The sequence below is a fragment of the Zeugodacus cucurbitae genome, chromosome 2 (genome assembly GCF_028554725.1).
Source record: "Zeugodacus cucurbitae isolate PBARC_wt_2022May chromosome 2, idZeuCucr1.2, whole genome shotgun sequence".
In the NCBI taxonomy this organism is placed as follows: domain Eukaryota; kingdom Metazoa; phylum Arthropoda; class Insecta; order Diptera; family Tephritidae; genus Zeugodacus; species Zeugodacus cucurbitae.
In genome coordinates, this window is record NC_071667.1 from 86,298,533 (window position 1) to 86,314,907 (window position 16,375).

At 36.8% G+C, this 16,375-nt stretch overlaps 1 protein-coding gene across 2 annotated transcripts in view; it reads right to left on the bottom strand.

Annotated features, from left to right (window-relative positions):
• Positions 1-16,375, bottom strand: part of LOC105220715 (uncharacterized) — a 134,698-nt gene that overhangs the window by 63,316 nt on the left and 55,007 nt on the right. The gene's annotated exons all lie outside the window — the stretch shown is intronic.

Here is a 16,375-nt window from a genome sequence, read left to right on the forward strand (position 1 = left end):
TCGCTGAAGTCTCTGTATGAGTGATTTATTTTGAGAAAATGAAATTTACTATTACAGTTACAAAAATAATTGGGAAGTGCAATTTAAAGGGTCAAATGTATTCTCTCTCGATCATAAATTTTGAAACTAAAATATACTGAGCTGCCACAAGCTTTCATGTTTAACAGAATACTTTGATTATTACTTCACATTTAATTTAAAAGCTAATTGCCACAACAACGAACAATGAAGGACGATTTAATGCCGCAAGCCGATTAACGTTGCACGTTGCATGTTGCATCTGCCTCTCTTCTCATTTGATGCGAAGAACACTGTAAATACACAATTCATACAACTTCAAATATTTGCGTAATTAATCTCGCATATATTAGAAACCACTGAAATATTATGAATGTTTAAATTAACATTGTAAATGATTTCCTAGGCATTGTCAAAAAATACGAAACTCTTTCGGATTATCGCCAGAATACTCTATAAGCTCTCAGAGAGTCCTGGAGATGTATATAAGAATAATAACAGTAATTTAGAAAACACTTAGCTACACAATATTATTTCATCCGTCTAAAGAACAAACTGGGAGTAAATAATATCTTATATCCTTTCGTATCCATGGCACATCTGTCTCATTAGATAAATAAGCTGAGGAACTAACAAATTAATTATATTTCTAGTGTGTATATGCATGCATATGAGCTCATGGAGAGAGACTTCATTGCTGGTTGTTGCATCGTAAAGTCCGTTATAATCAGCTCATTTTTCAATTTTCGTACTTTAAGTGCCTCTAAAAGATATCAAACTTTATTTGCCCTTCTCTGCCATTTTCATTGTAATTTCAATCTCATTTGACATTCGTGAAGAAATTTCAGTTTTCTCTTTTATATTATTTTTCCTTTTTTTCGCTGTCGTCTTCTAACGAGCTGCTTCATCCTTTATTACACAGTTTGATACCTTCGAATGCAGCCATTAAGAACTTATTAAAGCAAATTTTCACGTTTTCTTTTCTCGTTTCTCGCTACGTTCGTTGCGGTCAGTTTAGTCATGACATTTAAGTGATTGAATTAGGATCGGTCATTCAACGTAGTTATTTGCACGGCACCTTTAATGGCTTGTGGGAAACCATTAATCTTTCATTAAAAGTCGAAGGAAAGGAAACATAAATAGCAGACGACTGAGAATGTAAAATGCCAGATAAGCAAAATCATATGAAATTGAAGATTGGTATATTCTGAGCAACAATATATTTCAATGTAACGTAAAGGAATATTTGATACACTTCTTTAAGGTACTATTAAATGAGGAAATGAAATTAATGACTTCACATATGTATTATCATGACTTCAGTTACCGAAAACATATTTTTACTCTTTCTCCATACCACTATTAAATGAATGAATTAAATTTCCATACTCAGATCATCATTAGCACTAAGTACTTAATATTGTATTTAAGTGTTGTTTTTGTATTGTAAATATATATGTATGTATAAAGTATCCTTTCCAATAATTTGAGACCTAAACAAAGTACATGTGTATGAGAGAAACACTAAATAAGTTGAAAAATCACTGGATATAAAGCAGCAGCTGTGGCATCCAAGTGGAAAATATAGCTTCTTAATGCATTTATTTATGGCCACAAGAGCCAAATGCAGCTTGTGCGATATGCACAAGTGAAAGGAGGAGCAGAAAAGCAAAAGTGGCAACAACAGTATGGAAAATCGCATGAGAGAGCACGCAATCGTACACAAATCAACAGACAAATTTACTGCATTTTACAAACCACTTATTTCATTTCCAAATTTGTTTACACAAATACGAGCAAACAACAACATCAGCAACAAGGCCATGTACTTACTTATTGTAGATGAATGCAGGGAAGTAACCAACCAATTGGTAGAGAAATCTTCAAACTTACATCTTGAATTTGTCTTAAACGAAACCAAAGTAGTCAGTTAAAGATTAAGCTTGAGTCAATTGAATCATTTTTAAACCAAAACCACTTTTCCATAGAGAACGAAATATTCTGAACGAGTACGAGATTGGTTTATTTCCGATCAAAACTCTGTAAGTCACATCTCGTAAGGAATCAACGCGTTCGAAATTGCTTGTTTGAAATTAAGATAGTCAGTAGACCAGTTTGACCTTGTTGTTATACCAGTTATAAAGTGGCTTATGAATAGTTGATTTTCCTGCTAGGTATATTTGATTCAATATTCTTCCAACTTCGTTTATTAAGAGTAAATGCAATCACAACGCGTTCGCAAATATACATATATATATATGTATAAATATTTTGGTGTAAGTATGTATGTATCTATGTAAACAAAGAGCTCACTGACACGTGTGCATCATTGATATGAAATGAAGTGAAACCAGAGCAATTCACGAGCATTAAACTGAGAAAGATACACTCAACGGAACTACAAGTAAGGTATGAACCAAATCGGGTAAAGTCGCTTTTTGTTTATCATGGATATTGAATAATGAGAAAATGATTTAGAAAAAATATATAAAAATAACTTAGCCTAAAACATATCCATTTAATTTCAAAGTGATTTCAATTATTGGCCACTATCTCAGGAAACCTAGCTAGGTATTATAATATCCCTTTACAATAACCATTAAGGTCGAGTATACAAACACACAACTTTTGTTGCACAAATACACCCCATAGAATGAATAGAACAACTCGCAAATATATGTACAATTTCTCATTAAAGGACTTAAGTCTAATTTAAGTATTTCAAACATGTAGAACATTATGGGTGTAAATCGAAACGCTACATCACTCTCCCACAGCTGAGACTATTTGAGAACCATCAGCATCACACGATCCAATTTTGTTTACAACTGATATCATTTGGGGAAGAAATTAATCATATCCATTATCACTCAGTTGTCGCACAATACAAGCGGGTTGAACATATTTATGAGCCAGAATATTATTTGGTGGGATTGGCGACTCGTAAAGCACCATACATACATCTGCAAAAAACGCTCTGCTTGTGCTTGCAACACTGCTGCATGAAACTTGTATGGGCGTGCACAAGTGCATATTTGCGTAATGCAAACTCCGAAAATGTTTCGATTTCTGAACAGAAAAACTTGAAAAATAGTTGGCAAACAAGTCGTGCCAACTTATGGCCAACTTTTCAACAACAAAAATTTGTGGAATGTATATCAAAATTTGTTTAATTTTTATAGATTTCCGTAAACATAAAATATCCAACTACATATATAACTACAGAAAGCTGCTCAAATACTATATACCTCGCCCAAAGTTTATAGAAAGAAAATTTGCGGTTCATTCGAAACACACACACAGCCATCGGCACAGAAAAGAACAACACGAGCATTAATCTGTATTGAAAAACTTTTCGCACATTAGTTAATCGGTTGAGCAAGTTTGCGCCAAATAAAGTATTGAATACGTTGAAACCGTATGTGCAGTCACCGAATAATCAGAAAACCATTACGACATAAATCACCCACCGGAAAAATTACGTATATATGTACTCGAACATGTTCGTATATTTGTATAACCGACTGACCACAAAATCGAAATTTATCACCGCAGAATTGTGGGAAGCTTGATGGTCAACTTAGGGTCTCAAAGAGCGCACAAATCGACAAAAGCAAGGAGAAATGAAACTGAAAAGGCGAAACGAAAGGTCGTTGCCTGATGTTACAATGAAAAAATATAAGAAAACCTTATTCAAATAGTATTGAACACATGTGCCCGTTTAACCCATGAAATCTCCTCAAAGTAATGCCTTAACGCGGTGCGGCAGAAAACTCATATCCTCCAGTGCACGACTCACTCCCAAACAGATCTCACGTAAAGGCACATAGGGCAGAGGCAAAACACACTTTAAACACAAACGTGCAGGCATATTTGCCAGCACCAAAAGTTTTCACCAAAATAATATGCGTTAAACAAAATCATTCATTTTCACAGCCCAATATACACACATACACACATATTGGTTTATATATGGCCCATGTGTCTGTTGTGGCTCGTGGCCTCTTGCTGGAGTCGCCAGCAAGCTAATTGGAACAGCGTTACGCCGCGTTATCTGCGCTAATTCATCATTTACATTTTCGGTGGCTGCACGATCCGCTGTCGAATCCACAAGAACATATGAACACACCCGTCCCTGCGCCAAGCGCCTAATGTTTTGCGAATGGAATGTGATTGGCTTTGTCACTCGCTTGTTCACACTCGTAAATCAAATTTAATTTTCCCGTGAACACTACGAGAGTCATTGATTTTTATTTCGGGATTTTATTTTTCTCGCATTTTAATTGGATGTGTGCAGATCAGCAACGAGGTACTTTTTGTGTATGTATGTGTATGTATCCATATAGTTAGGCGATGTGCAATTGGAATATGGATTACATATTTGTTAATTCATTATTCAGAATCCGTTTATAAGCATATGAATATGTGTTTGACTATGAAGACAATGCACATTTTCATGACATTGATGTTTTTATCGATAATTAAAAGAGCAAATTTTTTTATAGAATTTCTATCAAAACAAAAAAATAAATTAATTTGCCAAAATTATAAATAACTTTCAGAACTTGTGTTCTTCAAATAATCTCCTATTGAGCCATGGATAATTCTTGCAACACCTGAAAGTAAATAATATATTCAATACTTCGATACAGTACAGCCATGCTAATAAATGATATCACTTTGCTGTAATATCCAAACATAATACACACACACATACAAGCATACCTGAAATTAAAGTTTCCCATGACTCTCTCTCATGAGCTTACAGCAATAAACTTTAATTATCCCTTAATTTATTAATTGCAACTTATATGAGTGCTCGATTATCTCTGGTAATGCTTATTAACTGAACAGTGTAGCGGTTCACAAAACTCCCTTATTGAAACTCAATTCTGACTCCCTAAAATGTTAACCGAAATTCTAAGTTATTCGATTTCATCGCTATTGAAGCTTGAAAGCCCTGCAATAATTATTTATTGTATATATGTCCATAGAATGTCATCAAAGTAGCATTGACACAGTTAACATTTGTTGGTTTTACATAACACAGAACTAATCTAAAAATCAATCACAAAATGCAGTAAATTATTCGAAAGTGTCCGACTACTTTGTAACAATTGACTAAATACACTATGACTATATATGTATGTATATCCTAAATATTTACTCGTATTTATCACATTGATTGCAACTTAGATCAAAGTAATCCATTGCGGTATATTCCAAAACCATCAGAGTTCACCTTTAGTAATTGCTGTTAATTATGGCGCGTGAATGTGACATATGGCTGTAGTTGCTGAACTATTTTAACATAATTACATTAATAGCTAATTAGCTACGTAACACATTACCTCACTGTTACGACTTCGCTGAGTAATTCACTACATTCGTACACACAAAGCCAAACACACACACTCATATAAAGCAGCTAAAATAGTAAATCTGTAATGGCCACACTATATTAAATGCCGATGTCATCACATTTTTGTTAAAATCAGAGAAATTCAGCTATATTAACTACTCTAATGCCAGGATAAACTTACTGCTAGTGAAATTGGAGTGATTTGATTGACCTCACTCCACCCTAAAGCTAGCACAGATCACTCTCCGCACTCTGTATGTAACCGCAGAGCGAAGTGCACTTTGTAACAGAGATATTCTAAAAATGATGCAAATGTATTCATTCTCTGCATGTGGATGACCACAATTCGAAATGGAGTTAGAATTTTCGATTGAAATTCAAGTGCATCGATGTGGTCAAGTGTACTCGCTTTGGCTTAAAATACTGGATGATTTAACATTTTCAATTACAGTCAGGAGTGCAGACTTTTTTTTTGTTATTATTTACATTCTCTGTAAAATATGTTTGACTTTAGCCTAGATGAAAGTCATTCAGTTCCAACGAAATATTCTCAAGTTAATTCTTCCTTAAGTTCACGAGCAACCGTTCGCCCCTATAAAGAGCTCAAATATATTAATTTCGTGAAAAGTAAATATTCGCGAGTGTTGAGCTGTAGGAATTCTTCCTTCCTTTCTCTTCTGATAGGTCAAGACGTATTGAACAATACTGAATCCTTTCGACCTGTTCTCTTTCGACCGTTGTCAACATATCAAGCAAATCTTTCGTCCTCCTTGATGTCCTGCAATTTCTCAGCACGAAAATATTCAATCAGAATAAGGTTTCTTATTTAAATGGAATTACGAGTCGGTTGACGGAATCGCCAAACGTGCTGACGGCACCAGTCCTTCGCGGTTGCTTTTATTGCAATTTCTTTGCTGCATATTTCCTCTTTAAAGGCAAACGATTCGCTTTCGTTTAAAATACTCGAAAATAAGAACAGAACCAGTGGAAGGCTGAGGCAGGTGACAGGCGACATTCAGTAAAATTTAAAAACATCTCGTTGCTGGAAATGAAATCTGGAAAAACACAAGGAAAATCAACAAATGCCAAAGAACAACAATGTCGAATTCGCAGAAAACTTCAAATGTCAACCAGTTTACTTGATGCGCTCGTTTTGCATACACAAGCATTCCCAAGCAAACTGCAAGCGTCTCACAGAGGAATCTATGTTTAATTATACAAATAAAACAACAGCAACAAAGCGAACTTCGCTAATGAAACTCAGCGCCCACAAGTTGTTTGCACAATGACAGAGAAGGCGCGCATACCCAAGAGATTTCGCCTTCCTTTCCTACCAGTCTCGCTTTGAAGAGGCCAAGTCTCGCTGCTGCAAACCCATCGCTGAAGCAATAGCGCCCAAACAAGAGGCCGTTATAAAATAATTTGTAATTTAATTGAAGCATTTTGAGCAAAATTGCATGCAAATGTCCAATCAACTGCCGCCATATGGCGAACACACAGCACAGCTAGGCTTAATTTAATGCTCTTCATTTCTTCATTTTATTTATGCTTGCCGACGGCTTATTTAATTTGGTGCACATAAATTCTGTTTAGAGTGTCATTCCCGCCATTCTCGTCCAATGGAGTATGCTAACGGCGGAGGTGACGTATACGAACTGGCTGCCGCTCGCGCTACCCGAGCGAAAGACGGCGCGAATATATGCAACTACGGTGGATGATGGATGGCGAATATAAAAGCAGACGCAACTAAGTCACAAGTGAGTGCCATTTAATGGAATGGAGAGGTTGTGAAGAACGCTCAGGAATTAGTTCTATGAAGTTGCTTAACTAGGTACAATGAAGTTCCATATCTTTTACTGAATTCAGTGAAGAAAGTAATTAATAGTACTTACTTTAATAACATATTGGGATCTCATTTTTAGCGCCAGCAACAACAGTCCGATAACTGACACGTATTGGTGTCTCAAGTGCTATAACCTCACTTATAACTGTCTAACAACAGCTCGATTGTTCAAAAGCCGTTGAGAAGTGAACAAATGAAATGTCCTTTCGACATTTTTTCAATTAAAAGTCACTTGATGCTTCTGTGTGTACTCATGTCCATCCGATCCATGCAGAGTGGCCCTCCAAGTAAACAGAGAACTGTGCACACCAACAACGTGTCAACATTTGGGAGACAAATAAAACCGAAATGTAACCAAGTTTCACGTAACTTAGCACAAATCTATGCGAATGCCGTCCCGTTGGGTCTGGACACAACCACAATCTCAGACTATGGGTGGGTGAGTTTGTCAAAAGCAGAACAATTTTGTGGCCGAAAAAGTTAATAGCAAGCGGTGTGAATGCACAAAGGTGCTCACGTGTCTGACCAAGTGCCAAAAACCAACATTTTTTCCTTTGTTTGTTCGATGTCATCACAAAGCCGCACCGACACTACTCCAAATGCTCACCCAAACAAATCGTTCGTTTGGTGTCGATACTCATGAAAGTAAATACACGGAATCCTACAACAAAGCCAGGGGCCAATAAAATGTATATCGCTGCAAGAATTTAAACGAAGTGAAATTGCCGCTTTTTGTTTGCGATTTGATAGCAAGGGCCCCGCACTCCGGGCGATTTCGGCAGTTAGTTCGAATATTGTCAGTGCTGGCTCACGGCAGGTACTAAAAGCAGCCTTGACTGGCAATGCGGTATATCTATTGCGTGTCTGTACACTAATGCATATGAGTTTATGGCGCTCACACACATCCTCGTTTGCCTACCAATTTTCCTTGACTATTCTGAGTTCGTTTTGTACAAGTATAAACAACAGGTTTTGACAGCTGACAGTTGGCAGTTAATCACAACGACTTTTTGATATGTAAAGCAAAGTATGTGCGGTGAACCTTAGCAAAGCTAAAGCTTTCTTAATCTCTTTAACTTTTACAGGGTCTACCAATTGGTGTAACAGATGGATTCCGTAAAACTCGCCAACCTAATAATACTATATTGAAGAGTAAGCATTTGATCAAAAAAAAAGTTTCAAGTAGGAATAAAGAACAAATTATACTTGGTTAAGCTAGATATGAATAACAGCAGGGTCCTATGTATATACTATTATATCCTTAACTTCTGGTAATTTGTTAATCCTTATAAGACAACTTTGTCATACACTTTACACTTTACACTCGGTTTACGAGTATATCCGAACAGAACAAACCGTTAAACGAAACTTACTTAAACTGCATATAATTCTCTTGAACTATTTCAGCGTTTTTCTCCCGTTTCTTTCGAAGTTGAGCAGGATTATTTTAGTAAGTGCTTTTGGTTTTGCTTTGTCTTTGCTGACGAGCAGAGCCTGTCTAGAAACTTTCAAACACGATTCATGCAATTTCTTTACATGTCTCACAAGAGCAAAAGATTCCTAAAGAGACTGGTTTATAAAGTTTGATTAGCGACATTTGAGTGTTTGTTTTGAATCACATTGAGAGCTGCAACATGCCCTACAGTACTGTGAAATTAAAAATGGATCTAAAGTCAGAAGTAAATTTTGGCAACTTTAATCTTAGGAACTCGTCACTATACACTTCTAAATATTTATAATTTATATATAATTAACAAACATCTAAGCATATTTAACGAAGAGCCATAATTTGACAAGTCTTTCAACTTCCACGCGTAATTGTGAGCCAATGTATTTGCAGCTGTGTTGCAAATGTGCCAACATAATTCCTCCTGGCTTAATAAATATTTATCTAAACCATAGAGACACACACAAACGGAGCAAAAACAGACGGGCATATCTAGACAAACAGAGAGGCAAATGATATTTGAACAAGCGATTTGTGCACTGACATGCATGCAATCGTGTGTACAAACATATTTACAAAAGAACAAAAACAAATGAAACGGACAAACGACCTTGAGACATGCAATGAAGGCCAGCGAGCGGATGTGCTGTGCCAGCCTTCGGTGTCAACCGACTTAAATGTTTCGTAAATTTTCGCATTTCCGAAATTTAACCAGAAAATATTTATGCACAAGCACGCGGGATACATAATTCTCAATACAAGAGGCCAAAGGCACTTTATTAAAATGGCCTTTCTCCGAAGGAAAACCTTTAAATGTGAAAGCAAAACGTTTACCGTTAGTTTACCATATGCATATTTCACTGTACCTATGTGAAAACGTGTTGCCAATGTCAGTTGACCCGAATTGCTGAAATTGCGGTTTTAATAACAACAAAATTGTTGTGAGCAACAAATTGTTGACCAAACAGGCCAACACAATAAATGTTGTTTACATAGAATGTCGATGAAAGCGACTGTGGACAATTCTAGCTGGCCTAAGGGGGCGAAATCAAATGATGTTGACCGACAAGTGCCGCAAACCCGGAGAACAATCGGAGTGAAGCTAAACTCATTAAAATATTGCCAACAGCCAACGAACTCGGACTCGAATTGGCATGGCTTTTATTGTTGTTGTTGTATTTTTGTATTTTTGAATTTGTTGTTTACTGTTTATGAAGGCGAAGCAAAAGGAGAAACAAAAGCAAATATGAAAATGAAAATGTAAAACAAATAAGTTTTAGTTTCGTCTATTTTGCTTTCGTTTTCCCCTCCACAAATTTTAGATTATTCCATTTATTTGCCTCTCAGTAAATGCATCTCACCAATAATGCGCAGATGTGAGGCTATTTTCAACTATTCGCGCAATGCTAACAGCATCGACACTTGAGTTGTCGGTTAATTTAAATAGGGTTTTAACGTAAATATTGGCACAAATGCCACATACAGTGCTTTGGCTAGAAGGATTGGGCGAATAAAATAACAAAAAATAAATGTTAAGAAATCGGTCAATAAGTTCATATCCCGATCCATCCCAAGCTGAATTACAGTTGCCTTTAAATCGATTCGTGGTAAAAACCGTTATTCGTGCTCTTCAATAAGTACACATTCTGAATAGGCGGGAATTGCTGTTGTCCGTTAATTGTCCCTATTGATTTTTCATTGAGCCACACGCTGTGAGTTGAGAGAATTCGTGAATGCAAACACACAAATTAGTGCGGATCTCACGCAACGGCAGCTTCTACTAAATCCGGCACTTAGTTTGAGGGCAGTTCACTTACTGTGCTATTTGTTGTTCTAAAAATTGTGGGGTCAATCGGCGGAGTTCCATTTGTTAATTGTTCTGCGTATCTTCCATTGTGTGTGAGTGTGTGCTAATAGCATGTGTCGATGGTTTTGCTGTCAAAAAATATTTGAATTAGATGGAAATTACATTTTTGTGTAATCGGATGGAAAATTTCTGCATGGCGAGCAATTAATTGGAGCAATATTTGAAAATGACGTTCGGCAGTTGTTGCAACAGCAAAGCAAACTAATTTGAAACATTTGTTAGATGAACTTAGTTGAATGCTTAACAATTGGTTCAATGGTGTATAGTTTCAATAAAATACTAATTTAACATAGAACACTCCAACTTTGAACAGAGTTTGAAGCACTGGAAACCAAGGTACGGTAAACGAAGCATTGTGATTGTATCAAAGGACCTTTATTGCTCCTACAGATTCATGAGTTATTGACTCTGCTTTTATAAATCTTCTAACATTAGCTCTTTTCTTCTGGAGTCATGACTAGTATGGTCTTAGAACTACTAACAGATAGAATAACATATATTTATATATATAAGATTTCACAAGCATAGGTCCGCTATTTTACCGATATATTTCGAACTTTCTTATTGTGTGATAATAAATCCCCCAATTGAATGTACTGAGAGAGAAATGATAATCTCATGTCATACTTCTGTCATTTTGATGCTTTAATACTTAAATTTGGAATATGTTTTCATTTTCAGATTATGATAAAGGTTGAACATGTGAAATTAAAAATTTATAAAGTATAGCAAGATGCTTTTTTGTATCGCTTCTCGAAAGCTCCCCAAACCAGAAGATCCATTGAATGTATTCATATGTGATTGCTGAAGTGAAAAATTGGATACCCTTATATAACTCTTTGGGCGCGAAGTAGAGGAGGGGGGTCCTCATAACAAAAAGTCTCGTTTCGTGTTACTGCTTTATAATTTAGGGATAAGTGAACCATAAAATGAGGAAACAAATTTTGCGAAAAGCGTAAAAGTTTTCTTGCTTATGGCATTTGTATTTTGGGAGAGTTTTGAATATTAAAATAAAGCTGCGCACATTTGCACCTTTTCAAAACTGCCTTCCTGCCTCGTATAAAGTTATGGCACAAAGCGGTAAATCCAGCATGACGCGGTGCGATTCGCCTACTCTACTACCTCTTTCTTGACATGCTCATGCATACCGTGTATGTTGTGGATTTGTTGTTGTATTTGTGGCAAAGTTTTATTTAATCTAATCGCTCATTCGCGGCGAAAATGTGTCACAAAATGCCGCACAAGTTTTTCTGCCGCTCAAGCAAATTTCGAATGTGTCCTGCCGTGGCTTAAAAAGTTTACAGCGCTCGTGAAATGCAGAAAGATAAATTGTGATTTGCTTTTCGCAACGAGATAGCACATATTAAATAATGCTTCCACGGTAAATACAAACACAAAATCCGAGAAATAAAAGTTGCACGATCTTGCGATTTAGACTGTGATTTGTTGCGCCAACAACACTTCCTCCAAGCCTTGTAGTTGTACTTTGTGACATTTTGGAGCGCACAAAATATTTATTTTCAGCAGGTAACTCTTGACTAGACGATGGTTCGGCTGTACATATTTGGGAGGAAAATATCGTTCGGCATTATGCACAACCCTTCTCATTATTGTTATCGAAATGTGCGCCACGGTAGACACTCTTATAGCCATTCTTTAGAACTAGACCCCAATTAATCACCTTGAGAGCGAATCTAAACTTGACTTATTTCACCGGCGGTCGGCCATCATGCGCCTAAATTGCCCTCATCAATGTCGATTTTGCATTATGTAAATTCTCAGAAAAAAATTTAATTTTCTTATTAAAGGGAAACACACACAATTCCATGGCAGAACGAAAGAATGAATGTCGGTAAGTATTAAAGCCGAGAATAAAAGTTGAATTTGCCACTTGGTTGCTGTGAAAGCCAATAAATTACTTTAAAAGCTGGAAAGGCAAACATTTAATGGATGCCATAAGTAAATTATACTTCTAGGAAGAGGTGCAAAATGGAACAGAGCACAATGGGGAATCAACAGTCACAACTGGTAAAAGAAGTGTTTTTTTTTTTCTTATTAAGGCAGTATTCACAAATATCTGATGAGACCACTTCCTTTTAGAAGCTTCGGAGGGAGAAAATAACCTCACCTCACCAAAATAAATTGCCATTTCTTTAAAAGAATGCGATCCAAAACGAATACACTTAACTAACACACACATTACCAGATGAACTTGTTTATTTTTACGCATTTCGTATGTTTTTGGCTCGTCAATGACTTAATGAATAATTTCATACGCACAACCCGCTAATTTCACCACACTCTAATTATAACTTGACAACAATATATCCCGGGGAAGTGTGAGTTTACGGTTAAGTTGCCGTTAATTACGCTTTGTGTTTGCCATATTCTTGCTCTGCAGGCAGCATTGGCCCCCCTTTTGGTCTATGCGAAAAGGCTTAATCAGCATTATCTGAATTTCCATTTCTGCGTACGTCACTGTTGCCTACATCAGCCTTAATGTTATGCCAAGGAGGTATTTTCGCATTGACGCGTTAAATCCCTTAAAATTGCCAGACAATTTGTTGACTCTCGTTATATGAGGGGTACTACCTCCCAGAACCATTCAAGTTGCAAAAATTTGTATAAGGAAAACTGGTTTGATTTGGTTGGTTCGTATTTTGAGAGTTTAGTTGCGCTTCACCTGCTGTTCCAAAGATGTTTATGACAACACTTATGTCGTTTCAAAGAAACTCCATTAATATCAGAGGTGATTATCAGTATCGTTTTTTACATGCAAGTTTCAAAGTTTCAGTTTCAGTGTATTTGTACTTCTTTAGTAATTATTCTCAGAAGAAAGTTCTACTGTTTCTGCCTTCCTCTGAGAACAGATGTACCAGATTTGAGGAAAACGGACCTCGATGCCTGGACAATTTCATATTACCTGATCGTGGCCACAATTAAAGACCCTACACAGATGTGGAACCGCAAGGTTTCTATTTCAGCGAGCGCTTGCTGTGCAAACGTAAGAGTAGTTGACAGCAATGTCTATGCGATTGGGCCGTCGTCACCTTCGGGCGCTCATAACGATACAGTGCATTCACCGTTCTTCCACTCTACTTGCGCCAAGCATTAAGTTTGTTATTTTACGCACCGTTGCACATTTCAAAAAACTTTACGACAAAGATTCGCAACGTTATCCTTTCTCAATGGCGCATCCTGCTTCGCTCACATAAACGTAATTTGCACACGCTCACAATGCCGCCATTTATACTCTTTCGCTCTCGCTTTTAACCGCCGTTCAGATTTGCTGATGCAAGCGCTTCTGAAAGAATACAAAAGTCGTCAACGGAAGTAGGTGTCTAATAATAATCATAAATCCAGCGGAGAGCTGTGCGACCAAAGTTAAATGGCGAACGAACGAACCAATGGAGCTCTGTGGCTTTTACGGTGATACGGGATTAAATGTGGGTATTCTGTGAATATTTCCATGGAGGCAGGCGTGGAAAGTATGTCAGTGTGTAATTTAGTGAGCGACTAACGGTAACTGCAGATGCCACATCATCTTTACGCCTGCTTAGGCCACTATATTGTGCCTCGAGTCACATCTCATCAATTGCTCTGTCATTTGGTGAGCTTCGTTTGGCTTGCCGACTGGTTTGCGCGCTTGACTGGACTTCTTAGTAACTCCCTCTGGCCATTAGTATGCACACTTATTATAATAACTGTTTCTGCTATTAGACCCAAATGCTTCCGTTTGCACCCGCTGAAAGGATCGTCCCCATTTTGTGTGTTTGTCGTGCCTTTTTAGCAGAAAATTCTATATCTTCCGTTAGTGCAACTTATCTGCCGCTCGGCAATTATTTTCACATTTCGTTTTGACTTCTGCATACTTAGAAAAATTCACTCACCAGTCGTCTGCTTAATATTCTCTACACACACATGTACTTTTGAGTGACTGTGTAGGGCTGTCATAGAGGGTATTCCACTGTCGAGTTGCTGAAGTTGAATTGCCTTCAAATGCTTCACTATTAATTTCAACATATATTTCGGCTTCTTTAGTAAATTTAACTTAAATATTTCAAAAAGGAAATTCCACAAGAAATTACATTCAATATTTGCCAAATTGTTTCCAATTGCTAGGGCACTCGAACCTGTCATTTATATTAAAAGTGTACATTTTTTTGCTGCTGATTATACTCTGTTCCAACTGCTGGAGCCACCGTTGCTGAAAATTACGAAAATTTGAAAGAAGCCAAAAGGGAGGACAAGGCTGAATTAAATTCAAATAATAACAAAACGTCGCACATAACTATGTCAATGTAATGCAACAGTTAAGGTCTAGTCTAGATTTGGAAAGTGAGATTTACTCACAACATTTTAATAATTCCGCTAGAACTTAGAGATATAAATGGAATTGAGATTTAATAGAATGGAATTTCAATTTCCAGGAATAAATTTCAAATACTCTAATTATTTACATGTAGAAATATTATTTCAAACCCCCAGCTGCTCCACTTCAAAGAATAGCATAATAACAAAATCACATACTTATATGTACATTAGGGTGGCCCTTATTTTCCAAAGTATTCCGATTCTCGATCGCACCCCCTAGAAATATGAGAATAGCCAAAAAGCTAGTATATACAAAGTTTTAGGTCAATCAAAAAAGATTTAGAGGTTGCGCAAGGAGCTTGAAATCCTGAAAAATTAAGAATTCTTTGTCTTTCAAGGTCACTGCTTTGCTAGTTTTTTCCTCCGTGAAATTCACTCAAACATCGCGCTATGTTCTATTAATATTTACTAGCGCGTCATCTCTCCGACAGCAAATACACACACGTTCATTCATTCGTTATGTATCCGGCACTTTGCCTCAAACTCATATGTTCTACGCGCATAAGCACTTGTACAACCGCCCATGCATTAACATAATGAACACACATGAGGGTGCAGACACACTTCCTCCCTCCCCGGCCATAATTAAAGTGCATCGAAGTGCAGCCACCGTAGGCGGCGAACTGTGGCGAGTACTTCCAGCAATCTTTTTAGACGCAAACATGCATGGGAGGACATGCGGGGCGTGGTGTACTTGTCCATATGCTCATGCAAACTTTTATTGACTTTGTGGTTAGTTTGGGCGTTTGTTGTGGGCAAAACTACTTTTGCTTTACATATTGTCGTGTTAGCGCTATATTATGCTGGTACAGGGTGCACCATCTCTTTTTTGTCAGCATGTAAATATTGTATTACTTAGTTATCTCAAAAACGTAATAGAAGGGACAGCAGAAAATATTTAATTTTACTGATTCAATTCTCTGGATTGATGACGCATTCAAAAGGCAGTTGAAAAACATTATAAAATTTTGAAATAAAAAATATCTCAAATACAAAACTAATTTTCGAAATTTTTGCTTACAAACCGTCTTAGAGATGGCGCACCCTGTATGTAGTTGTGCGATGTGTCTGGAAGTATGGACTAGCTAGCATGTGGGAAGTTTGCGCTAAACTTTGAGCACTCTCAAATGAAAAGCGGACACCGTACTCATTCTCTTAGGCATTCCGACTTGAGTTTTGTTTTCACTATATTACATTGTATGCTTAAAAGGACAAGCGCAAAATATCAACATTCTTAAATATTTATATTTGTACAACTATGTTGTACGCGGTGGAATATGCTCATAATAGTTAACAGTAACGGCCTGAAGCAAATGAATATAATTATAAAAGTATAAAAAGTATTATCATCTGTCACAAATTCAGTCCTTCGTTGGAAAATCCTTTTTTGTTTTGAAAAGAAAGATGAAAAATAAATGGTAAGTCAAAGTATTAATAAGTAGATGTGTATGCGGTCGATGTCAG